The sequence below is a fragment of the Polypterus senegalus genome, chromosome 15 (assembly GCF_016835505.1).
Source record: "Polypterus senegalus isolate Bchr_013 chromosome 15, ASM1683550v1, whole genome shotgun sequence".
In the NCBI taxonomy this organism is placed as follows: Eukaryota; Metazoa; Chordata; class Cladistia; order Polypteriformes; family Polypteridae; genus Polypterus; species Polypterus senegalus.
In genome coordinates, this window is record NC_053168.1 from 81,470,709 (window position 1) to 81,496,934 (window position 26,226).

The following is a 26,226-nucleotide window of genomic DNA, read 5'->3' on the forward strand; positions in this document are numbered from 1 at the left end:
TAAACAATTAGAACACCTAAAGTAGAATGAAAATACTGTTAAAAAATGCATTATTCCTATATAACTGCTTGGCACATTTTTATTTTTTTAGTAAACTTAGTTTTATAATTGTTCAACACAACTTGGGGAAATATCAGTTCCCTTAATTAGCCCAGGAGTTCAATTAAAAACAGAAGCTGGTTGGAACAAAACCCTGCAGTTACAGGGGGTCCCCAGGACTGAAGAGAACCCCTGGTTCTAGTGGGATTTGCTTGTGATCTCAAACACTTTGTTTGACTTTACTTTTGAATAATTTGAATGTTTAGTAGACTAGTTCCCAGTTGGAAGTGCAATGTAGCCCATGGCTGAACCTTTGGAATAGAGTAAACGTAGACTTATTAAAATGTAATTGCTTACCGCTACCTTCTGTGTATTTAGGCTTTGTTTTAACGTCTCCCTGAGCCAGCAAAAAACAGTTCCATAATGGCATCACTCTAAAGAGACTGCCTGATCTTTCCAGAAGGAACCCTTTTATTAGACTTTTTTTTTCCTAATCCCAATGTTGCAGGTCAATGGAGTGTATTTTGTTCCCCCTATATCCTCAGCTTGTTTGAGATCCATCCAGATGTTCAGAAGCTGTTTGCTGACTTTCCAAAGAGCAGCTGCAGAACAATCCTGACCTCCAGGCCTATGGGGAAAATGTCATCCGCAAGCTGACAAAATTTGTGCAAAAGGAACTGGAAGATGAGTCGCTTGTGAATGGGCTGGGAACAAGCTGTGCTGAACAGAACCGGATTCTTTGGATTAAGTTTTGGGTAATTGCTGGACATAAAGGCTTGATCTGATAGCATTGCTCAGTAGAATGTACTAATAGTGCTGGGTTTGACACGCTAATGTGGTGGTTGTGTGAGGTTTTTAATTCAGGAATTTAATGACTTTAGAGCAGTCCTTTTCTGTAGCCATTATGATGTATTTACCCATTCTGCTCCTATCCTTAAGGATGCATTTAAACACTCTGTACATTTCCTTGTCTCCATATGGAGTCAAAGACTTGAATCTTGCTTTAATTGACAGAAAACTAATTTGGGATTGGGTATGTCCATGTTGATTAGCTACATTCCTGCATTGTGCTCATTTTTGCTTGGTGTAACTAGAATTACAAAAATCTGCAGCCACCAGAAAGGTTTGAGAATGGGACTGTAAATGGTTAAATTTATTAATACCTTAAGTATCCATCAAAGATTATTCACTGGAAATGGTTCACAAGTTAGCATCACATTTTGAAAACTTCCGTCGAGGCTGATTTAATTGCAGGACCATAGACTATAGAGACAATTTTCAATTCTTTGCATTTGGGACATTATAGAGTTGACTAGTTCCAACAGTCTGTTCTCCCCTATTTAGAGATGTACTACAATGAGCTGTTCTGCTTTATAACAAAGCTTTAATCTATGAAATCTTGCCTTAGATATTACAAAGATTGGCTCTTGCATCAAGCTTTTCTGGTTGCACAATTGGTGGATGGTCTTCACAATTGCTTAACACTTTCATACTGGACCAAGCATAGACGTGTGTTCCTTAAAGGATCACTGTCCCAAATGCTACTGGATAGTGCCTGCAGGGGTTTTTGGTTCTGGGTATACTTGTGCCTTCAAAGAATTAAGACTGGCACTAAATGTGACTATTTTAGTGTCTACATAGCTATCTGCTTCCATGACTTTGTTCTGAGCCTCATTAGGCTAGCAACTGTAAAAATGAGTAATTGTAATTTTTCCTTTACAGGTCAGTGAAATCATTGTCATGGTGGCTGTGGCACTGATGTTCTAACAGCCCTGAAGAATGTGCTGAAGAAGTTTGAAGGTGACATTTGAGCTCGCTATGATAAGCTAGGATTTGATCAATGATTGTATTTTGGGTAAGCTGTATTGATAGGATGGTTGAGCTCCTGTATGAATAAAAACCACTTCAAATGTGAAGGCCTGCCTGGGTGATTCTATAGGCTGTATATTCTGTAGTTTTTCTCTAGGGAGTTTAGAAACTACACCTGTCTTCCAGACAGAAGATTGTCCTTTAAGGCCAGGATTTCTACCCACTATTGTTCCTCAATATTGTAGAACCTTTGGACTTGGATTCAATGTGTAAATACCTGTCTACAAGTAACTAATCGATAGTGTGGACTGCATGATCTCTAATGGGAGGTCCTTTTCTGGCTTTGGTTTTATATCTTCAGTGAAGTGCTTTTGCCACTCAACCACCCTGAACTAAAATGAGATTGGTCTGATAATGCCAGTTGGCATTAGAATCTGAAATGGCAATATGGTGATTATTTGAGGCACAACATTTACATGCCTCGGAATATATGTGCTAACTCAACTTGTTGGAGTGAGTGTTCTGCTCAGTATTTGTTTTACAACCTAGGGGTGGGTGGGGGGTGAAACCCTAATTTAGAAAATGATAGGTTTCACTGTAGACTCTAGACCCAAACTGGGCTTGGTGCTTGACCTAGGGCAATGAGCATTTGGCTAAATGTTTCGAAAAGTTCCTACCGGAACAGTATTACTTTGCCTAGTCCTGGATTAGGACAACTAAAGGCTGTTGCCATGGGCCTGTTGGGGAAATAAGGGGAACAAATGTATGGGTTAACAACCAGTGGCTCTGACCTATTGAGTATGGTGGTGAACATTGTAGGACTAAACTGTCTTAATCCTGATTTTTAGGAAAATGTACCCTGGCAGGTAGTGCTAGTTTCTACTCTTCTTGCAGAAAGTACTGTGGGTATCATGTTTAACCTTCTGTAGCATGGATTGCATGAGTAGATTTTGTGGTCATGGGTGGTTAGGTGCTGGGTGCATTGGAAAGCTGTGGTTCTGTATTGTCAGTGGATTTCCTGAAGTAAACTTTGTACTGCACTTGATAGTGACTTCAAAGTTCGATATCTGCATTGGGGGGAAAAATCCTATTCTGCCTCAAACACCTGTGACTGTTGGCAAAGGTGAAATTTCCTGGTCATACAGAGACTTGTTGTGGGGTACATAATTGTTTATTTGCCGAGTGAGTTTTCTTCTTCCATTTATGTGCATCAGTAAACCTTGTCCTCATAAGTGAAGAGGGGGGAAGGATGATGGAGAGAGACTGCAGCCTTGAGACAGAAATCCCCTCTTAAACTTGCCAGATACATCTGGGACATTCTGTATTTTTAAAAAGAGGAGGGAAATCGAAAGGAGACAATTTACCCAATCATTTACGACCTTATCGCTGCGGTTTGCATCATTCCACTGCTTGCTTGTCAACATCACGACCGCCAGAGCTGAGAAACCCTGGGGTTCGAAGTCATACAAGCCATTGGCAGGATGGTGAAGTCTTGTTTTGGGGAAGGAGCACAATAACACTATAGCCAGTATCCATATCTTTGGACTCATTTTTCACAGCATTTCAGTTGCTGTGTTGAACTAATCTGTGTATTTGTGTTGCATGTTTCTATTTAGGGGCAAGGGAGGGTTAAATGTAAATATTTATATAGTTGTCACTGGTGTCATTTAGGATAGTGGTATTTTGTGTGCATGTATACTGTATATATTGAATATTTGTCTTCAATTTACAATGTATCTGTTTTGATATTGCATATCTATTACTGTTCTCTGGTTATCTCGACGTGTTTGGGGTGGAAGTAAGACAACTTGTAAGGAGTAGTATGGCTTGTTGGAGCAAGAAGCCTCCGGTGATCCAAGGAATAGCTTTAGTAGTGTAGTGGCTGGTCTGGGTAAGGGGTCGGCTGTTAAAGACTAAGTGTATCATGGGCTGTCATGTCTCAGGGTTGAATGTTCACCTCGGGCAGGTTAAAAGTATTGCACCTTTGGTTTTTTTTTTTTTTGGTTTTTTTTTTTAAAGCACCAATCTTAAATGTGGGCAACTGCAACCCATGTCTTTTTGCCACTTAAATGCAGTGCAGCCTTTTAAATATACAGCAAATGTATTTTGCCAAGAATAATTTACATTTATCATACATACTGTACATGCATAAAAACATGTTTTGTACTGCAACCATCCATCATCCAACCCGCTATATCCTAACTACAGAGTCATGGGTCTGCTGGAACCAAACCCCGGCCAGGGCGCTAGCCCACCACAGGTACTGCAACTAAGCCGGCACGATTTAGTTGGAGTAGGGCAATAGTGTAGAAGGAAAACTTTTATATTAACATAAATAGCAAAGCCATAAAGTAATTAAAAGCTAAAACATTAGATTAAGCATAAATTAGAATGTTAAGCAAATATGTCAAACAAATAGTTAACAAAAAAATCAGTTATATTGCATTTTTTTAGGCTTTCCAGAGTAAGAAAAGAACAGAAAATTGACGCACAGAAACCAGTTTAGGACAAGAGTGAGAACATCTGTGATTCAAGGCTAGGAAGCGATAAAGATTTCTCTGAAAGGCACAGAAATACCAGCTGAATTGGTGAATCAGCAGAAAAAGGTCACGCTGACATAATCCATGAAGAGAAAATCTTAGTAAATTCTGGCATTAGCAAAAATATTAGAAATTAACTTTAGTGTAGAATTTAAGACAAATCAAGCATGCCAAGCAATGATTAAATGAAAGCACATACTATACTATTTAATTTAAAGCTTAAGCTTCAGGTCACTAAAAGTTTGGAAGGTTTAAGAAAAAAAAATGAGGAAACCCATATATGGAATTGAAGCCTTGGCCAGTTAGAGAAAATGGGAACAGCATTGGAAAAATAAGAATACCACGAGGGGGCCAGTGATGGGAAAGTAAGGAGATAAGGGTTCCCATAGAAACTCCAGGTTCGGCCAGACAGGAGTAGAAGGGAGTCAGAGAAGGTGGGCAAGAGAGCTCATTCGAGCGAGGTCAGAAAAGATAGGAAATGACATAAAAGACCAAAGATGGTAAGAGGAAGCCATCCACCCAGTCTTGGACCAATCAAAATAAGCCGAACAGACACCAAGAAGAATAATGGACAGTAAAACCAGGTGCAGAATGAGCTAATCGAACGAGGTAAAAATGATAAATTGTTAAACTTCAATTGCGGTAATGTTCGGGGCTCAATCTCATTCGGCCAAATTGGGTTGAGTCTGTGTGGTTGATTTATTGCAATAAAGCCTTAAAACTGTCTCTCTCGAGTCCTAATAACCTTTATTTTTAGGTAAAAAGCCTTCTGATGATAAATTTTTCGCCACGACAATAGCATTTTTGATGCTTTTATGTTATGAATTTGAAGAGATCCTTGGATTAAGACAAGAGTTTCTATATGCAGCAAGGCAGAGGGTACTATCCTGTTTCTGACTACACCTCAACTTGTAACAAACCAGAAAGGGGTCCTTCATTTGGCTTTCTTTGTTTCATGTACATTTTCTTCTGCACAATTTTGGTTGGTGTTGATGACTCTGCAAAACTGGACTGCACATTAATGCAAAAGCTACTTGAAGTGATATCAACCTTCTTGACTATTGGATAATTCTCATTTGTCTCACCTACAGCATGTTAGACTTGTTGAAAGTATTTAAATCATTTTAATTGTTAAATGATTGGTATTTTCAGTACAACAGGATCTTGTTTGCATCTCTTTGCTGCACCAGTGACTTGTTTTGAATGACCATCCATATAGAGGTTTCCGTTTTTTGTGTGGTATTGTTAAAAATCAAATGTATGATCTCAGAGTGACCTGAGACACCTGCTAAGATTGCCCCCCCCCCAATAAAAACAACCAGGATGTCAACCATGTGATTGGTGACAGTGCTTGTACTTTTGGTGAAAAACGTTCCCCCCCCTGCATATTAGGCTCCTTTGAGTCCCAGGGTGCACACCCAAGTCACTCTAGTGGTAGATACAGCATACGTAGAATATGAGTAATTTTCCATCACCTTTTAGTGTAGCTGCTGAAATAAGGTATGGTCAAACATTGGGGGGTTGGACGGGGGGAAGGTGTGTCTAAAGAAATCTCACCGTCAAAGTTCATTTTGAAAATATTTAGTGAACGTTGACAACAAATCCACAAGAATACAAAGTTACACATAGAATAATGGACAAAAAAAGGGAAAAAAATGAGTCTTAAACTTAGCTTTTCTTGAGAAAATTTAGTTATTTCTGTACTTGAAAGAAGTTTACTACTTCTCTGCTTAAAGATTCTTAAATTCTTTTATACTTAGATTCTTGGCCTCTTCTGTATGTTTTAAGCATACGGCACAGCACGTGAATTAAGTACCATTTTTTTACATATTCACGCACTCAAAAGGCCCGTAAGCCGACTGCCACATAGGCATGTGCCCAGGCACGGTTTAGATACTTTAAATTTCCCCTTGGGATTAATAAACCATATGCCTTCCATACCTTACTCAAGGCATGGCTGTCACTAACTGAAGATTGTTTTAGTCAAAGCTGTTAGAAATGGCAGGAAAATACCAATACAATTCTATTCACAGGGGTTATAGGAACCTCCTATAGTTTATGCATTATCTAGTAAAATATTCGTGAATTTTATTGAACTAGGTCCCTAATTGTTTATGCTAGGGCAGAAATCAATTACTTTAACTTTACTTAAAGAGTCTTTATCACTTTACCAAACTTTACAAACTTAAATTCTACTATACTAAACAGTAAACTTAAACTTAAAACATTAAACTCTACTGAAAAAACACAAGCACTAAACTTAAGAAAAAAAAACTAAAAATTAGGCATGCAAAATGAAAATTAGTCATTTCAATCATTGTTGCTTCCTGGAGCAGGCACAGTTTGTTCACAAGTCTGTCCAGTGTGCTGGTCTGGATCTGCACACAAACTCTTCTGACTGCCCCTTTTTCATCTGGTATTGTCTTTACCCAGGAGTTTCAGGGTGTAGCATCTTGTAATTACGTCCACAATGTCCAATTTCTTTATGAACTTGTTACATAATAACAGTAGCAGTATGTAAATTCATCAGAATGATTGCAGGGTGGTTTGCCTCTTCTGGCATAGCTGATTTGCTGAGTCTTCCTCCAACTCTCAATCCTGGCAGGACTGGGTCCAGTTGGTTGATTTTTACCTTTCTTTACAAGCTGATTTTTGTGCAAGGCTTTAACCTCCTCTGGGTAAGCTTGTAGTTGACTGAGGCAAATAAGTTTGTCTTCTGCTTTAGACAAGTCATTTACAGACAGTGACTTTAGTCTTATTGTTTGTATTCCTTATGTTCTGTGATTCGTGTTTTTTTTGTCTTTCTGGGTTGTGTCCAGATTGGTAAACTGTATTGAATTGCCTTTCTCTTTCAGATGCAGTAGCACTTTGAATCTAAGGAACAAAGCAATTGCTTTCTTTAAATTGAACCATTTTGAGTAAAACTCCAAGTCTTTTTACTGGTTCAGGTGTGTTTTTTTTTTTATTCTACAATTGTAAGGTTTACTACACACCTTTTGATTTCTGGATCATCCCTAGTAGACTGGTCTACTTCATCTGGTCTCTTAGGACATTCATGCTCTGGCAGTGGCAGGAAATTTGGGCTTTGTATCCAAGTATTACTTTTGATGAAGCTTTCTATTGTCAATCCTCATGATGCCTGGTCCGCAGGATTTTGTGAAGATGCAACATGCCTCCATTGCGAGGGTTGTGAGTGCGCTTATCACTGCGATTCTGTTGGCAACAAAGGTTTTGTAGTGTGCACTTTCATTTGCGATGTACCTTAGTACTGTGGTGCTGTCACTCCAAAAGATTAACTCTTGCAGGGGAATCTGCAGTTTTCTTTTTAACATTTAGTCCATTTTGACTGCAACCACTGCTGCTGTAAGTTCCAACCTTGGTATAGTGACAGTTTAGTGGTGCCACTCTTGATTGTTCATCTCTACTGGGGGAAATGTCTCATTTTCTTTGTTAGTCAGGAGGTAGGAAACCGTGCCATACCTGTTTTCTGAGGCATCTCCAAAATGATGCATTTGTGTGGTCATTATTTGACCAAATCCAGGCGGGTTAAAGCACCTGTCTACATTGTAGTCCACAAGTAGCTGCAAATTCTCCATCCATTTTTTCCATTGTCAAAAATATTTAACTTCCACTTCTTGATCCCATGCAGATTTTTCTTTACAGAGTTTTCTTAGAATAAACTTGGCAGGCAGTATTAATGGTGCTAAAAATTCAAGTGGGTCGTATGTTGAACTGAACACTGACAGAATGCCATGTCTTGTAGCAGGCTTACCTTGTAGCTTTACCTGGAACTTGAAATTGTCAGTTTGTGTACACCATTGAACACCCAAGGCTCTTTTAACTGGTAACAAGTCATGACTTAAGTCCAAGTCTTTTTGATCTATTGCCCTGTCTTCAGGGATTGACAGCAAGACTGCTCTATTACTTATCCATTTTGTAGGATAAAATCATCTAAGCACAGGGCTTGAAGATCTTTGGCCAATTTCATGGCTTGTGCAGCAACTGAGTTTAAAAAGTCATCAACATAGAAATTATTTAACACAGTGTTAACTGCTTCTTCTGAAGCTCTGCTTAAGGCATTCTCTTTCAAGGGTTAACTGTTCAGTGGCTACCTTGATGGCATATCCTTTGTCTAAAATGTCTTTCATGAAAGTTTTAATCCTCATGGAATGATGGATACTTTAATTTTACTTTTAAGTCCAATAGCATGTTTGGCACTTTGAGTCTTGTCTTTAAAAGGTAGATTGATGCAATAGTGTCCATCCACTAGCCTTGCAATATCTGAAGCTATGCGCATGAATTTAATGTCCTTCTCTTTACAACTGCGCTCTGGAAAGTCTATATTGTATTGCTGGAGTAGCATTTGCTCTATCTTAATTATTGTCACAATGTTGACTGAACATCTTTGCAGTCCTTCTTTGTCTGAGCCATTTTTAAATCCATTAACAACCCACCCTTGGAATATTTTCACAGCATAAAGTCTTTCATCTTTACTATGTGTGATTTGCCATGGTTCCATGACTTTGCGGGCATTTGTACTTAACAACAACAACAACAACATTAAGAATAGAATGGTAATTGCAATATTGCTTTGGTCAGTATTTATCTGGGGCTGACGCATGTCTTTTTGATTAGACAATTTCTTGACATCTCTTTCTTGCATAAGGATGTTCTCCCTTTTCACTGGTACAGAGTTCAGTGTGTACACTTCTGGTGTATCCAAGTATTTTATTCTCTCACACAAATTTGTATCTCCGGTTAAGACTGTAAACCTCACTAACTTCTGTCTATTCACTTTGTCTCTTTCTACAGTGCTGATGTAGATGTGACACTTTCTTCCAGAAAGATTTAACTGCTTTTGCAGACTTTCAGTGCAAAATGTAGCTGAGCTGCCAGAGTCTTTTACAGCATGTGCTTCTACACGTTTTTCAATCGTTTCGGACTTAACTTGAACTGGAGGCACAGCTAAGACACGCTCTTTACCGGTCCCGGTATCTGAACAACTCTCTAATGGTTCAACAGAATTTTTGGCGGAAGAAATGTTCTTTTCCGACAAAGTTCTCCTCTTTAGGAGGTGTGGCTTTATCGTCGGTGCTTTTTTCTTTAATATGCAGAATTACTGGATGTAACTGAGCATATTTGGCATTTAAATCTTTTCTTCAGTCTTTACTAAAGTGTGTGTTTAAGGCACTTCAAGCATAAGTCTTTAACTTATGAAAGTAAAATTGACTTTTTGAAATGTCGGAATTACACTGCATTCGTTAAGATCGTGATTTTTATGTTGTATTAGCAGAATACCCGCGCTTAGCAGCGGAGAAGTAGTGTGTTAAAGAAGTTATTAAAAAGAAAAGGAAAAATTTAAAAAATAACGTAACTTGATTGTTAATGTAATTGTTTTGTCATTGATATGAGTGTTGTTGTCATCTATCTATCTATCTATCTATCTATCTATCTATCTATCTATCTATCTATATATATATATATATGTGTATACACACAGACACACACATATATATATATATATATATATATATATATATATATATATATATATATATATATATATATATATGTATATATATATATATATATATATATGTATATATATGTATATGTATATATATGTATATATATATGTGTATATATATGTATATATATATATATATATAGCTATAGCAAAATACCTGTATATGCTTCGCAGTGGAGAAGTAGTGTGTTAAAGAAGCAATGAAAAAGAAAAGGAAACATTTTGAAAATAACGTAACATGATTGTCAATGTAATTGTTTTGTCACTGTTGTGAGTGATGAATGTTGCTGTCATATATATATATATATATATATATATATATATATATATATATATATATATATATATATATATACATACACACATATAAACATATATATACATATCCAGACATATATACATAGACACATATACATACATATATACACATACATCCACATACATATACATACACACACATATATACACACAAATACATATATATACATACACACATATATATAAACATATATATACATACATATCTATATATACACACACACACACACACACAACTATCGTATATGTTCAAGTTCTATTTAAATTTTAAATAGAAGGAATTTTTATTTAGTTGACAGAATATTATTCCGGAATAAATCAACTCAAACCTTTAACTATATAAGTATAATATTTTGCTCTCCATAAAAATATATCCTGTCTAAATTATACAAGTTAGAAATAAAGTAAACGTTAAAAGAACAAACATTCAAATTTCTTTACTCTTATGTAATTTTATATAAAAAATAAACTTAAATTTTAAATATCCCAAAAGATTTTGCTCTCCATAAAAATATATCCTGTCAAAATTATACAAATTCAAATATGAACATGCTGCATAACAAAACCTGGAAATATAAATAAAATTTGTTCTTTTCAGCAATAACAAATCAAATCATTCAGTTGTCTTTGCTCATATGTCATTTTAGAGCTGGACGCCTGGCATCTTTTTTTGGCCACAAGTTCGTTTCTGTTTGGTGTGAGGTTCTGTGTTGTGGAGATTCTCAGGATGGACTGCAGGTGCTCATCAGTGAGGCGACTCCTGTGTGCTGTTTTGTTAGTCTTCATCACTGAGAAGAGCTTCTCACACAGATATGTGCTACCAAACATGCACAAGGTTCGAGCCGCATGTAGAAAGAGCTGGAGCATTTTTGCAGGAATGGAGTGAATAAACTGTGCAGGCCCTGCAGTATCGTACTTTGCCTTCAGTGTGCCATTACACTGCAGCTCAATCACCTCCATCTGAATCTGCACAGGTGCAGTTTCCACATCAAAGGCAAATGGGTTGCGAAACAACTCAAAATTCTTTTTTTGTTCTTCAAAGTCACCAAAGTGCCGTGCGAACTCAGTGCGCAGTGCGCTCAGTTTATCAGCAAAGTGCGTATTTGGGAACACCGTTGTGCCGACTTGGTTCAACATTACTTGGCAACAGGGAAAGTGGGGCAAGTTGCACTGGTGCATTTGTGTCTCCCATAAAAGTAGCTTCACTTGAAATCACTTTGTGATTTTGCACGGTAAAAACGTCTGCTGAATTGTCAGATTCTTCTTTAACTCTTCTGCTTTCTGTATCTTGTGCATTGCATTCAGGTCTTTCAGGTTATCTTGATGTTTTGTCTCATAGTGCCGTCTTAGATTAAATTCTGTAATTACAGCCACATTAGCTCCACAAATGAGACACACGTGTTTACCGGCAATGTCAGTAAACATATACTCAGCCTCCCATCGGTTTTTAAAGGCTCTATTTTCAGAATCAACTTTTCTCTTTGGCATCGTGTGGGCTAGCTTCGCAATAACTTGCAGCATCATAAGCTAGACTTGATTGACGCGGTAAGTGTTCGGCAAGGCTGTTGAAGTGCTGCATTATGGGATCTGTAATTTATTGTATTACCAGCGCTTCATATCCCCGGGCCATTAATAACAATAATATATAAAATGATCTCGGGCGGATATAATTACACTCTGGGCCGGATGTGGCCTGCGGGCATTGAGTTTGACACATGGACTTTATAGAACTTGAAAAGATATATTTTTTTCGAATGTGATCGCGCAATTCAGATCGAGTTGACGCAAGCACTACAGTACATCGAGCCCGCGTGCTATTGTGGTTTTGCCTGCGTGCCTCAATAAGTCACCCTCCCCTCGCTGTTACTTTTTTACCGTTCATCTAATGAATACACTAAGTATGGCTTTACCAAAACAATCATTGATCACGAATAAAGTATCCATTATTCATAAAGCTTCAATTGGTGATCTGTCTTTCTGCGTTAACCGCATATTTTTTCATACGTTTCAAACCAAGGGGATGCGAGGCTAAAATGTATCGGGAAGCACGCGTACATACTCGGTGCATCCCCTATCGAGAATCGAACCTTCGGAAGCTAGCGCTATAGGCGAAGCCTCTACTATTGCTCCACGGCGTATAGTTTGTCTATTTGAGCGTAGCAGTGTAATTCAGTTTTTGTTCAGCACTCTTTGGAACTGTTGCTTTTTGTCTGTGCACTGCGTCAGTTCACATGAGCCGCTGAACATGGTTTTATATGTCACTCGCTCGCTTCTAATTGTTTCGCTGCCTTCTTAATTATATAATGTATGTTTTCTTCAGCGGTTTTTGGAGCTCTTCCTGGTTTTCTACGTACTGCGTGATTACGTGAGAGGCGTGATGATGTCACATGAAACTCCACCCCCACGGCTCTCGCACTCAACTCCATTACAGTAAATGGAGAAAAATAGCTTCTAGTTATGACGGTTACGCGTAGAATTTAGAAATTAAACCTGCCCAACTTTTGTAAGTAAGTTGTAAGGAATGAGCCTGCCAAATTTCAGCCTTCTACCTACACTGGAAGTTGGAGAATTAGTGATGAGTCAGTGAGTCAGTCAGTCAGTGAGGGCTTTGCCTTTTATTAGTATAGATTAATGTTTGGACAGTAGGTGGCACTGTCCAAATATGTATAAAACTGGAAGTGCGTTTCCGGCAGGAGATTGTATGAGAGGCTTTTCTATAATAAAGGTTTGGAGATTTCTTGCGTACTAATCAATATAACAAAATTGGCGACGAGAACATTTTTAAGCAATGATGGACGCCTCTCCTGTTCCACTACCAGCTGCTTTTCTTTCTTGTCCAGGAGAGCCCACGCTTCCGTTTTTACTAGGTGGATGAGAATATTTGAAAATTTACTTGTTGTTGGGGCAGATGGAGACAACTGGACAGAAGCCAGGAAACGAGCGTTGCTTCTGCACTGTTGTTTTGATTTGGGAAAATGGTTCAAGGGATTAGAACATAAGTAGGCAAAGAATCAGAGAGAAGAGGTCCAATACTTCTATTTTAATTACTTAATCAATTATAATAATCAAACACATATATAATGCAATATGATGCAGACATACAAAACAAAACAACACTTACAGACATAATATGATGCAGACATACAAAACAAAACAACACTTACAGACATATAAAAAGACACAGAGCCATCATCCCAGACCAGTAGACTGAGGGGGCCCGCTTGTCAGTCTTGTCATAGGACCAACTCATTTTTGCCTTTCAAATACCGGGCGGTGCGCGCTGTCCCCACGGTTGAGCCTCCAAAGAAACTGAGGGCGGAACCTTCCCTTATATACTAATTAGGTGTCCTTGCCCAAAAGCGGCCTACGTGGAAGCAGTGTATGCAGAAGTGATTAGTTTCTCACACCCCGTCCTTCCACGGGACAAGGCGCTATGTTTTTCTTCTACTCGGCCTTGAGACTAGTGCTTGATACCAGAAGACACAGTAATATGCTTACATGTGAAAAAAGCTTCTCGAAGTGAAAAACAACTCCTTACATAGCCTTGGCTGTATCTTTAGAACATTCCCGGCTGTTTCTTCCAAAACATTAGTAATGCAGCTGGCTTTCGCGCTGAGCGACCAACGCCCATCTGCTCTCTTGATCCCCCCCTCTCTTTAGAAAAATCCTTCCATTACAACTGTTTGGGCACTAAAGGACACAGACTTTTCTATATATTACCAAATACAGGTAACACATACGCAGATGCTGTGGCGACGTTAAAGGCACATTTTCTGCCCAAGTGCAATGTGGTTGTTGAACGCCATAAATTTCGTAGTAGAGCCCAACGACATGACGAAACTGTAGCTCATTATATTTCTGCGTTACGAGATCTTGCATCTACCTGCGACTTTAAAGATAAAAATGTTACGGGACTAGGGGCCTTATGTATAAACGGTGCATGCGCACAGAAATGTTGCGTAAGAACTTTTCCATGTTCAAATCGCGATGTATAAAACCTATACTTGGCGTAAAGCCACGCACTTTTCCATGGTACCTCATACCTTGTCGTACGCAAGTTCTCCGCTCGGTTTTGCAGACTGGCGGCACCCAGCGTGAAAGCAATGCTACTGTTCCTGTGTGGTGTGGCAGTAGGGGGCGCTAGTGCTCCCTTGAACCCTTAGGTACCATGCAAGACACTGGATAAAAGTCCCAGACTCTATTATTTTCCACAGTGCACCAAGCACCCTCCACACTATTCATAAATTACTGCAATACACAATAATCTCTCTCTCCTCCTTGCCCAGACACTTGCTCCTCTACCTCCCAGCTCAGCTCAGTGTCTGGACTGAGCCATAGTCCTTTTATAGCCCCTGACCTGGAGGTGTTTCTGCCCAATCAGTCCACAGTTCCTTATTCTTTCCGGTTTAGGGTAATCAGTCCTTTTCTTCAACCCGGGAGCAAGTCGTTCCTTCCCATCACGTGACAGCAGGGCTGTGTATAAACACTACAAAGTCCATAAGGCCCTGCTGGACCTCGGGGCACGATCCTGCTGTCAGGAGAGCTCCACCTGGGGGTGAGGACCGGAACCAGAAGCCGGCAATCCTCCACAGTGGCTACTCCTTTTCCTGAAACGGCTTTATAAATACACAGAAACTAACTGCATATTGTTTATTAGTGTAATGCATCTGATTGTAATTAACCTGTAACAATATAATGGTCCAGGGAATAGCCATATAATTCCAAATACCATAACTGCTTAAGCATTGTTACTCTAACTGCACCTTCTTTCAGCTGCTCCTGTTTGGATTCGGATCATATTTATATCGCTGTATATGAGTGTGAATTGCAGCAGCTGATCAGAAAGAGAATTATCGGTATACAGCATTGAACACATGCTGCCAAAGCCACGGGAAAACGTTTCAAAGCCTTTCCTGTACTAACCTCGCGGTTCAGAAACTGTTTCATCCCAAGAACTATAAACGCACTCAATCAAGTGCTCCTTGTAAAACTGTTTGTACTTATGTACAATCACCTCACTGTAAACTTGCACTACAGTTATATTGCACAACCTGAGCCACTTTATAAAATCGCGTATTTACATATTATTTTTAAGATGAAATGCAACAAAATGTTTGTTTTATACAGTGTAGCGTTCTGTTCTTTATTGTAGAGTTCTGTTTTGCAGTTTGTGTTCTGTGATTTGCATCCCTCAGTTATTTATTCTGTTGTCCCTGTTATTTCTCATGTAATAGAGTGGAAGGTAAAGGAGGTTCCGGAGGGATGGGGGTGGAGCCGAGGAGGAGGGCGGGAGCGCTGGGGTTGGAACGAGGAGGGTGGAGACAGGAGAGAAGTTCGGTCATGTCGCTCTCGCTGTGAGATTGTTTTTTTTAAGTTCTGTCTGTTCGGCGTGGTTGCGGCCAACAGCAACCGTTTTTTATTTATTAAAGAAAGGACTAACCAAGTGACCGTCTCGGATCGTCATTACGTCTGGGAAGACGCTACACTGGTGTCAGAAGTAAACACCGGCGGATTGTGCTCGGCTTTCGGGTGAGCTATCTAGCAGCTTCCAGCTAACCCTGCTATCACCGTGAGCAGCATGGCCGCTGGCGGACAACGCAGGCGTCGACCAAAAGTCAAGGAGGAGGTGGAGTACGGTGATAACGCTGATTATCCGGGTCGTTGGATAGACGCTCTCTGGGATACGGAAGCTAGCTGCTGACGCCGGATTCAGCGCGGGGTTGGCGGGGGACGGCGCTGGCGCGCAAATACTCACCAGGAAGGAGGGAAGCGAGCGGAAACAGAAATGGCGGCCCCTATGTGTCCAGCCGCAGATGAAAACGCCAAATATTCTGGTAAGACTGACTGGGAGGCCTTTTATGCCCAATTTGAACTGCTGGCGAAGGCTGCGGGATGGTCCGAAGACATCAAAGCACTTCAGCTGGCTCTGTGCCTCACGGATGATGCCTCGCGCTGTCTGCTGTTACTTAGCCCAGAAGAACGGGGTGACTATGAGGCCTTAGTTGGGGCCTTGCAGCGGCGGTTTGGACAATTTAATCAGCCCGCTGTCCTGCGCTCTGAACTAGCTAATAGACAGAGACTGACAGGGAGCGCCCGCTTTTAGCTGCAGAGATTGAAACACTGACGAGGAGGGCTTACTCGCACATGCCAGCCGTGGTGCAGAGCGAGCTTGCAAGGGACCAATTCATCCGGGCTCTGTCCCGAGGGATCTCGGGTACAGACGCAGCTGGCCCACCCTCGACGCTGCAGAACGCTTTAGAGATAGCGCTGGAGAGGGAGCTAGTGGGAGCTACGGTTGAGACTGATGCCTTCACCTGTAGCCCTGTTGCAAGGGCCGTGGGTAGCGAAATTCAAGGACCAGAGAGGCGAGCGTGGGTCAGCGAGCTGACAGAGATGATTCGAGCTGTGTCACTCCAGCCCCGCAGAGCAGCCGACCTCGCCGGAGATCTTGTCTGCTGGGTGTGCGGCCAGGGCGCCACATCAGCGTACAGTGCCCAAAGCGTGCTGACCGACAGGGAAACGGCCCAGGGTCTGCGTAGAAGGGACGGCGCAGACCCCTACTCATCCGTCCCACTCCGTGGGTCCGTCGGGGGGTAGAGCCCACTTGCAAAGCCGGGAAAGTATGGCTCAGCTTTCCCCAGAAGCAGACGACGGCGCGGAATGGATCAGGGTCGCGGCTGGACTCATGTTGGGGACTTCTGCCATGTCCCTATCACCCTGAAGGGGCTCTGTGTAGCTCTAATAGATACGGGCTCCACTGCCACGCTCCTCAGACCCGACATGGTTCCAGCAGGGACGCAGTTGGAAGCCACATCTGTCAAGCTTCGAACTGTGACGGGGGAGTTAACTCCCATGCTGGGGCGGGGCTGGTGCAACATCCGGTAGGTGGCCTAGTAGTGGACTTTAAGGTGTGGGTTGCAGCTGTACAGGATGAGTGCATATTAGGCCTAGACTTTCTAAGGGCAGCTCGGTGTGTACTGGACTTGGGGAAAAACACACTACAGTTCCCGGGGTCCCATGGTGCAGATGGTCCGACCTGCGCAGTCCCAAAGCTCACCTCCAGCGGCATCGAAAGCAGCGGGGACCCATCAGATGGAGGACTTACCCCTGCAGGTGGACCCGCCTGTCCCCGTGCACCCTGTCATCCACACCAGGGGAGATGTACAGCCACAGTCCTTGGTCCAACAGCCGGTGTCGGGGGAGGCTGACAGGTTGACGGCAGTGAAAGAGATCTGGAGGCGCAGCTGTGATGGCCTGCAACCCGAGCAACAAGAGCAGCTGTGGCAGGTGTTGTGGGAATTCAAGGACATCTTCGCACTCTCAGAAGAGACCGGCCTGACACACCTGGTCCACCATGAGATCGACACAGGGGCCGCGCCGATCAAGACACGCCCCGCCGCCTCCCCTGGCACATCAGGAGGCGCTGACACGGCGATTGAGGAAATGCTCAACGCAGGGATCATTGAGCCGTCCAATAGCCCGTGGGCTTCGGGGGTTGTGATGGTCCACAAAAAGAAGAGTCAGAAAATGAGGTTCTGCGTAGACTACAGGCCTCTGAACAGTGTGACTAAAAAAGACTCGTACCCGCTACCCCGCATAGATGAGTCCTTGGATCTGGTGTCGGGGTCATCGTGGTTCTCCTCATTAGACCTACGCAGCGGTTATTGGCAGGTCCCACTCAGCCCAGAGGCCCGTCCAAGACCGCTTTCTGCACCGGGCGGGGTTGTGGCAGTTCAAGGTCCTCAGCTTTGGCCTTTGTAACGCCCCAGCCACATTTGAGCGGCTAATGGAAAGGGTCCTGGATGCCATTCCCCGCCAAGAATGCTTGGTTTATTTGGACGATATTCTTGTGCATGGGGGCTCCTTCGAGGCGGCACTGAGTTCGCTGAGGAGAGTCCTACAGAGGATAGCAGCAGCAGGACTGAAGCTGCACCCAGAAAAGTGCTGCTTCATGAGGAAGGAACTGGAATTTTTGGACACAGGATCGGGGTGAGGGATCAGCACTTTGGAGGACAAGGTCCGATCGGTAAGGGACTGGTCGACGCCTACCAGCATCAAGGACTTGAAGAGCTTCCTTGGGCTGGCCTCCTATTACAGGCGGTTCGTCAGGGGGTTCTCCTGTATAGCTGCACCCCTGTTCCGCCTGCAGGAAAGGGCTGTGACTTTGTGTGGACACCAGAGTGCGAGCAGGCCTTCAGCTCCTTGAAGATGGCACTGACAAACGCTCCGATCCTCACCCCCCCCGACCCCAGTCGGCCGTTCATCCTTGACACGGATGCCAGTGGTGTTGGGATGGGGGCGGTGCTGAGCCAAGTAGGGGAAGAAGGGGAAAAAGTAGTGGCCTATTTTAGCAGGACTTTCAACAAAGCTGAGCGGCGCTATTGCGTGACCGCAGGGAGCTCCTTGCAGTTGTTAAGGCCATAGGACATTTCAGGTACTACCTGTGCGGCCTCCCTTTCACCGTCCGTTCCGACCACTCTGCCCTACAGTGGCTGATGTCCTTTAAAGAACCAGAGGGCCAGATAGCCCGCTGGCTTGAGGAGCTGGCATCGTATTCCTTCACAGTGGAGCACAGGGCGGGAACCCGGCACACTAATGCTGACGCCATGTCCCGACGCCTTGTGTGCATGCGGGCTGCAAGTACTGTGAGAAGAGAGAGGCCAGGGAGGCCGAGATCAAGGGGGAGGAGGAGCAAGATGCTACATGTGAGGGGGGTGGACCGGTTTGCAGATTGACTCAAATGTTGGACCAAACAGAGTGGAGAGCTCAACAAGGGCTAGACGCTGATCTACAGCCGGTGCTACGCTGGGTGGAGGCAGGCCGCAAACCACAGTGGGAGGAGGTGGCAGGGTGTTCTCCTGCCTCCAAAGGACTATTTGAGAAATTTGATGCCCTTAGGGTAGAGAACGGGGTACTGCAGAGGGCCTGGAAGGAGCCGGCCACTGGAGAGGAGAGGTGGCAGGTGGTGGTTCCCCGGTCCCTGAGGGACTATATCCTCCAGGCATGCCATGGTGCCACAGGGACTGGTCACTTTGGGGTGGCAAAGACTCTCCGTCGCATCAGGCAAGGGTTTTACTGGGGTCAGGTCAGGAGGGACGTGGAAGACTTCTGCCGTCGCTGTGACCTCTGCACAGCGCACAAGGGTCCCCCTCATCAGTCCCATGCCGAACTTCAGCAGATGGCAGTGGGAGCCCCGATGGAGAGAGTCGCGGTGGACATAGTGGGCCCGTTCCCCTGTACAGATAAGGGGAACCGTTATATCCTTGTTGCAATGGACTACTTTACCAAGTGGCCAGAGGCGTATGCCATTCCAGACCAGGAGGCAGAGACCGTGGCTGATGCCCTGGTGGAGGGCATGTTTGCAAGGTTTGGAGCCGCAGAGACCATCCACAGTGACCAGGGAAGGAACTTTGAGTCGGCTGTGTTTTCAGCCATGTGCGTACGCCTGGGCATGCGGAAGACCCGGACCACACCATTGCACCCCCAGAGCGACGGCTTGGTTGACCGCTTCAATCAACCCTGGTGAAACAGTTAGCCATCCTCACGGCAGAGCACCAGCGGGACTGGGACACTCACCTTCCCTCGTCTTATTGGCCTACAGGTCTGCGGTACAGGACTCCACCCTATGCACACCAGCCCTGCTCATGTTGGGACGAGAACTGCGCACACCACCGGAGATGACCTTTGGGAGACCCCCTGACGTGCCGCTGTTCCGCCAGGGCCGGAATATGCTAGCAAGCTCCAGCACAGAATGGATTCAGCTCATGCCTTTGCCCGTGACCAGCTACAAAAAGCAGGCATAAGACAGAAGAGGTGTTATGACATGCGGGCTAAAGGTCATGACTTCCAGGCCGGGGATCTGGTCTGGGTCTATAGCCCGAAAAAAGAAGGGTCTCTGTCCTAAGTTGGACTGCCACTGGGTGGGCCCTTGTAGAGTGCTTGAAAGACTGGGAGAGGTGGTTTATAGAGTTCAGCTCCCTCCTAGGGGAAGGCGGGTGGCCCTCCACAGGGACAGGTTGGCACCCTACAGGGGCACTGGTCAGCCTCAACAGAGCCCTAGGCGGCCCATGCCCTCTCAAAGGGACCGGGTGGCCACCACCCCCTTCCCAGCTGCTATTCCATCTGCTGACCCTTTGACTTCCCCCCCTGCGCTGCACCCTCCTGCTGCGGGACCACAGGCACAGCCACCTGCGTTCACACCCCGCAGGCCTCGGAGACTGAGAAGACCCCCCGGGCACCTCAGGGACTTTTTGTGGGACCCTCGGGACGAGGGTCTTAGTGGGGAGGGAGCAGTGTAGCGTTCTGTTCTTTATTGTAGAGTTCTGTTTTGCAGTTTGTGTTCTGTGATTTGCATCCCTCAGTTATTTATTCTGTTGTCCCTGTTATTTCTCATGTAATAGAGTGGAAGGTAAAGGAGGTTCCGGAGGGATGGGGGGGGTGGAGCCGAGGAGGAGGGCGGGAGCGCTGGGGTTGGAACGAGGAGGGTGGAGACAGGAGAGAAGTTCGGTCATGTCGCTCTCGCTGTGAGATTGTTTTTTTTAAGTTCTGTCTGTTCGGCGTGGTTGCGGCCAACAGCAACCGTTTTTTATTTATTAAAGAAAGGACTAACCAAGTGACCGTCTCGGATCGTCATTACGTCTGGGAAGACGCTACAACAGAAAACCTTAACTTCATTTAAATCTGTATTGTTAATAATTAAACATGTGAGGACACAGTGCCGCAGTGCTAGCAAGTTCACGTATTCCTGCCTCATGCTGTATTTGCTGAGGCTGGCGCGACACTGGAAGGATAGATGAACAGAATAATTAAACGCGTACTATGAAGATATTTCAGTGTTCCTTAAAAGTTTTGAAGAATCGTCGTAAGCTTACAGATGGCTTAACGTCTATTACAGAGTTGATTGTGTGGCGATTAATGAATGACCGGGACTGGAGGCTAGTACCTTTTTGAAAGACCGTGCTGCTGCAATAAATTTCATCGAAGGTCGCGCATGGCGCAGCAGCATCTTGTGTGAGACATGAACAATCGCTGCGCCATTGTGTTTCCATGTTTAATAACATGCTTTCATTCAAATCATCATGAAAATATCACGTATACATCTCGGTATTTATTCAGAGAGATGTAATATCACAAATGTAATGGATTCTGTGTCCTGTCGGAGAAAGAACAGAAGCACATAGTGATTCACACACAGAGCCCATTGAAGATCAAATACAAAACAAAGCATTTAATGTGCTACTTTAGTTACGATGGGATTTAAGAAACTAGTAAATGTAATGAATTTAAGATAAAGTTTATAATCTACTTCTAATGACAAAATCAACTACGTGATTAAAGTTGACATTTTGTGCTTTTTCCCCCCACTGTGTGCCTATTTGTCTGTACCCTAATAAGCTCAGGCGGTGGGCTACAACTCGCCTTTTCACAGCGACTTTGATATGTGACTTTTTTATTTTGGCACTGTGACTTTGAACTTGAGCTTTCAAGTTTCTCCGACACGCAATGTCACTCGATCAACATCCTTTTGTTGTTTATTCCACTGTTTAAATCAACAAATAGTATGTTTTCAATTGCCTTCACTTGGTATTTGCTGAAATTCTTATTTTCCCTCGTGCTTTTCCAATTGTCTTTTCACCGAACGCTGAGCTTAAGGGCTATTTATACTGTTTTGCATATTCAGAGGCGTAATTCTGGGAGGAGTTTGGGTGGGGCAGCACGCACGTGCACAGGCATTACTTTTCACGCTGACTGGGAGTTATGGAGCGGAAGAACGCGGAAGTTGGAGTACGCACAGATTTAAGCATGTGGATTTTTTCTATGCGTAAGTACATTTTGGCTTTTGTGCTTCATGTTATAGTGCAAATTTTATTCACGGCGTTATGCATGAGGCCCCAGGTCATCACAACACTTCTTACTACAAAACGTATGGGGAGAGCTGGTTTGCATATTGCCCGATGGTCGGCACGTCTCCTTTGCTTTAATTATTCCACCCGTGAACGCAAAATTCAACTGCGGACTGCCTATCTTGACTCCCTATATCTGCTCCAAATGTGCCATCTGAATTAGAGCCGGAGTATGTTGCCCATCTGTCCTCGGCCATGAAGGCAGTAAGCCATGCAGAATTCGAAGCTGCTTCTGCATCATGCCCAGAACTGCGTGCCGTACGGGATCGCATTCATTCTGGATGGCCTGCAAATATTTCACTTGTACCAAATGAGCTTGTACCGTATTTTGCATACGGCACAAACTGTCTGTTAAAGATTTTTTATTCAGAGCATCGGATCGCTTAGTTGTGCCAGTTAAATTGCGACAGGTAATTGTGGACCTAGCACACGAGGGTCATCAAGGAATTCTCCATACAAAACGGAGGCTCCGCGACCTGTACTGGTGGCCGAAAATGCATCTTGTCACGACAGCAATCAAGTCCTGTCAGCCTTGCCAATCCAATGATAAGACCGCAAAGGTGTGTGCCGCGCCGTTACAGCCCGTACCTTGGCCAGACGGGCCATGGCAGAAAGTTGCCATTGATGTGATAGGGCCGTTTTTGAAATCGCACCTGCAGACTGTCGCTTTGCATCCACACTAATTGACTATTATTCAAAATGGTCTGAAGTTGGTTTTACGTCCCAAATTACTGATTCAGCTGTAGTTGCTTTTTTTTTTTTTTTATATCTATTCAGTCGCCATGGCAACCCTCAATGCTTGGTATCTGATAATGGTCCTCCGTTCACATCCTCTATGCTGATCACATTCTTAAAGGAGAGGGACATTCAGCACACTAGATCTGCAAATTATCACCCTCGGTCTAATGGAGCAATTGAAAGATTTAATCGAGTGCTCAAAGAAACGGTACAGACGCTTCATTTACAGCAAAAGCCCTGGAAATCATCCATTAGGGAATTTCTTCATATCTTTAGAGCTACACCACATGCAACAACGGGTATTTCGCCCTTTGGTACGCATCTTGCGTCCATGAAGCAGTTCAAACTGAACGTAACGCCTTTGTCAACATCTGTTGTCTTATGCTTGCATTGTCTAGTTCAACGAGTTGTTGCTAAACAGAATAAGATGAAGAAATACGCGGATGATAGAAGAGGAGCTCGTGTCCCGTTACTTGCAAAGGGAGCCACAGTGCGAATAAAAATGCCTACCCTTGTGGCTAAACAATTGCCACATTACAGTAATCCCACGCCGATAATTGACAAAACTGGAGAAAGCAGCTACGTACTTGTTGACGGTAAAGTATGGAATGCAGCATGGTTGTCCCCTTGCGCACCATGTGCAGATTCGGCAAATGAAGCGCCAGTCGCCGATCAGTCTTCTGGGGCCTCATGTATAAACGGTGCGTACGCACAGAAACGTTGCGTAAGAACTTTTCCACGTTCAAATCGCGATGTATAAAACCTACACTTGGCGTAAATCCACGCACTTTTCCACGGTACCTCATACCTTGTCGTACGCAAGTTCTCCGCTCTGTTTTGCAGACTGGCGGCACCCAGCGTCAAAGCAGTGCTACTGTTACTGTGTGGTTACACCTTATTTTCCTGACGCGGCTTTATAAATACACCGAAACTAACCGCATATTGTTTATTAGTGTAATGCATCTGATTGTAATTAACTTGTAACAATATAATGGTAGAGGGAACAGCCATAGTATTCCAAATACCATAACTGCTTTAGCATTGTTACTCTCACTTCTTCTTCTTCTTCTTCTTTCAGCTCCTCTTGTTAGGAGTTGCCACAGCAGATCATCTTTTTCAATATTTCTCTCACTGCACCACTCAGAGTATTTATATCACTGTATCTGAGTGTGAATCACAGCAGCAGCTGATCGGAAAGGGAATTATCGGTATACAGCTTCAAGGACACGCTGTCTCAGCCACTGCAAAATGTTTTAAAGCCTTTCCTGTACGGACCTCGCGGTTCAGAAACAGAAACGATATCATTTATAAGGTGAAATTCAGCAAAATATGTTTATTAAATTATACAGATAAAACTTTAACTTCATTTAAATAATCTATATTCTTCACTGGGAGTGTCGTTAAGGATAGAATAATTAAACATGTACTACGAAGATATTTCAATGTTCTTTAAACGTTTTGAAGAATCGGCGCTAAGCTTACAGATGGCTTAACGTCTATTACAGAGCTGATTGTATGGCGATCGGTTACTTGGGGAAAGAAAAGCACTGACTGCAGTGACGGCTACGCCAATATACACTGTGTGCACAATTATTAGGCAAGTGAGTATTTTGACCATATCATCATTTTTAATGCGTATATTCCAACTCCAAGCTGTATTAACTTGAATGCTTATTGGATTTAAGTACGTCAGGTGATGTGTATTTGTGTAATGAGGGAAGGTGTGGCCTAAGGAGATCAACACCCTATATTAAGGTGTGCAGAATTATTAGGCAGCTAGTTTTCCTCAGGCAAAATGGGCCAAAAAAGAGATTTAACTGACTCTGAAAAGTCAAAAATTGTAAAAAGTCTTTCAGAGGATGCAGCACTTTGGAATTGCTAAGATATTGGTGTGTGATCACAGAACCATCAAACATTTTGTTGCAAATAGTCAACAGGGTCGCAAGAAACGTGTTGAGAACAAAAGACGCAAATTAGCTGCCAAAGATTTGAGAAGAATCAACGTGAAGCTACCAGGAACCCATTATCCTCCAGTACTTTCATATTCCAGAGCTGCAACCTACCTGGAGTGCCCAGAAGTACAAGGTGTTCAGTGCTCAAAGACATGGCCAAGGTAAGGAGGGCTGAAACCCAACCACCACTGAACAAGAAACATAAGTTGAAACGTCAAAACTGGGCCAAGAAATATCTGAAGACAGATGTTTTTCAAAGGTTTTATGGACCGATGAGATGAGAGTGACTCTTGATGGACCAGATGGATGGACCTGTGGATCAGTAATGGGCACAGAGCTCCACTCCAACGTGGAGGTGGGGTACTGGTATGAGCTGGTATTTTTAAAGATGAGCTAGTTGGACCTTTTTGCATTGAAGATGAACTCAAAATCAACTCCAAAACCTACTGCCAGTTTTTCGAAGACACTTTCTTCAAACAGTGATACAGGAAACAGACCATGATTTTTATGCAGGCCAATGCTCCATCACTTGCATCGAAGTTCTCCACTGCGTGGCCAGCCAGTAAAGGCCTTAAAGATGAAGGAATAATGACATGGCCCCCCTTCCTCATCTGACCTAAACCCTATCGAGATCTTGTGGGCACTTCCTAAACGCTAGATTTACGGGGATGAAAAACAATACACCTCTCTGAAGAGTGTCTGGGAGGCTGTAGTCACTGCTCCACAAAAAGCTGATCGTCAACAGATCAAGAAACTGACAGACTCCATGAATGGAAAGGCTTATGACTGTTATTGGAAAGAAGGGTGGCTATATTGGTCATTGATTGATTGATTTATTTTTTTTGAAATGTCAGAGATGTTTATTTGTAAATTTTGAGGTGTTTGTTTATTATTCTCACTATAATAGATGAAAATAAACAAGTGAGATGGGAAAATTTTCATTTTTCCTTTAGTTGCATAATAAATCTGCACACTAATAGTTGCCTAATAATTGTGCACACATATGTATTCCCCTGATGATGTTCACACTCACATTTCCGTTGTGAAACATTCAGGTTTATTAACATTTTGGATTGACTGATAGCACTGTGTTTGTTCCATATTAAAATTAATCTTCAAAAATACAACTTGCCTAATAATTGTGCACACAGTGTATATGCAAATGAAACTGGGAAAGTATGTAGAGTCTATTAAACGTACAACTAAATAAAGTCAAACAAGTCGGTCGAGCACACTTCAGCTGGTAAAACAATAATAATCTGCATGAGATACTCTACATCACACGCAGCTATAAGCAGATCAATGCATTTCAGGTTAAATGCTGGTGGTCTAGAGTCAGCAGAGAGGAGAGGAAGAATTTAATCGTAACTGAGTTTGCCAATATGGAGCAAGACCAGCAC

General features: G+C 43.1%; 1 long non-coding RNA gene across 1 annotated transcript in view; it reads left to right on the forward strand.

Moving 5' to 3' along the window:
* Positions 1-21,981: 21,981 nt before the first annotated feature.
* Positions 21,982-26,226, forward strand: part of LOC120516040 — a 38,154-nt gene continuing 33,909 nt past the window's right edge. Inside the window, exon 1 of the long non-coding RNA XR_005630760.1 lies at positions 21,982-22,054. This is a non-coding gene — a long non-coding RNA (uncharacterized LOC120516040). The remainder of the gene's footprint in view (positions 22,055-26,226) is intronic.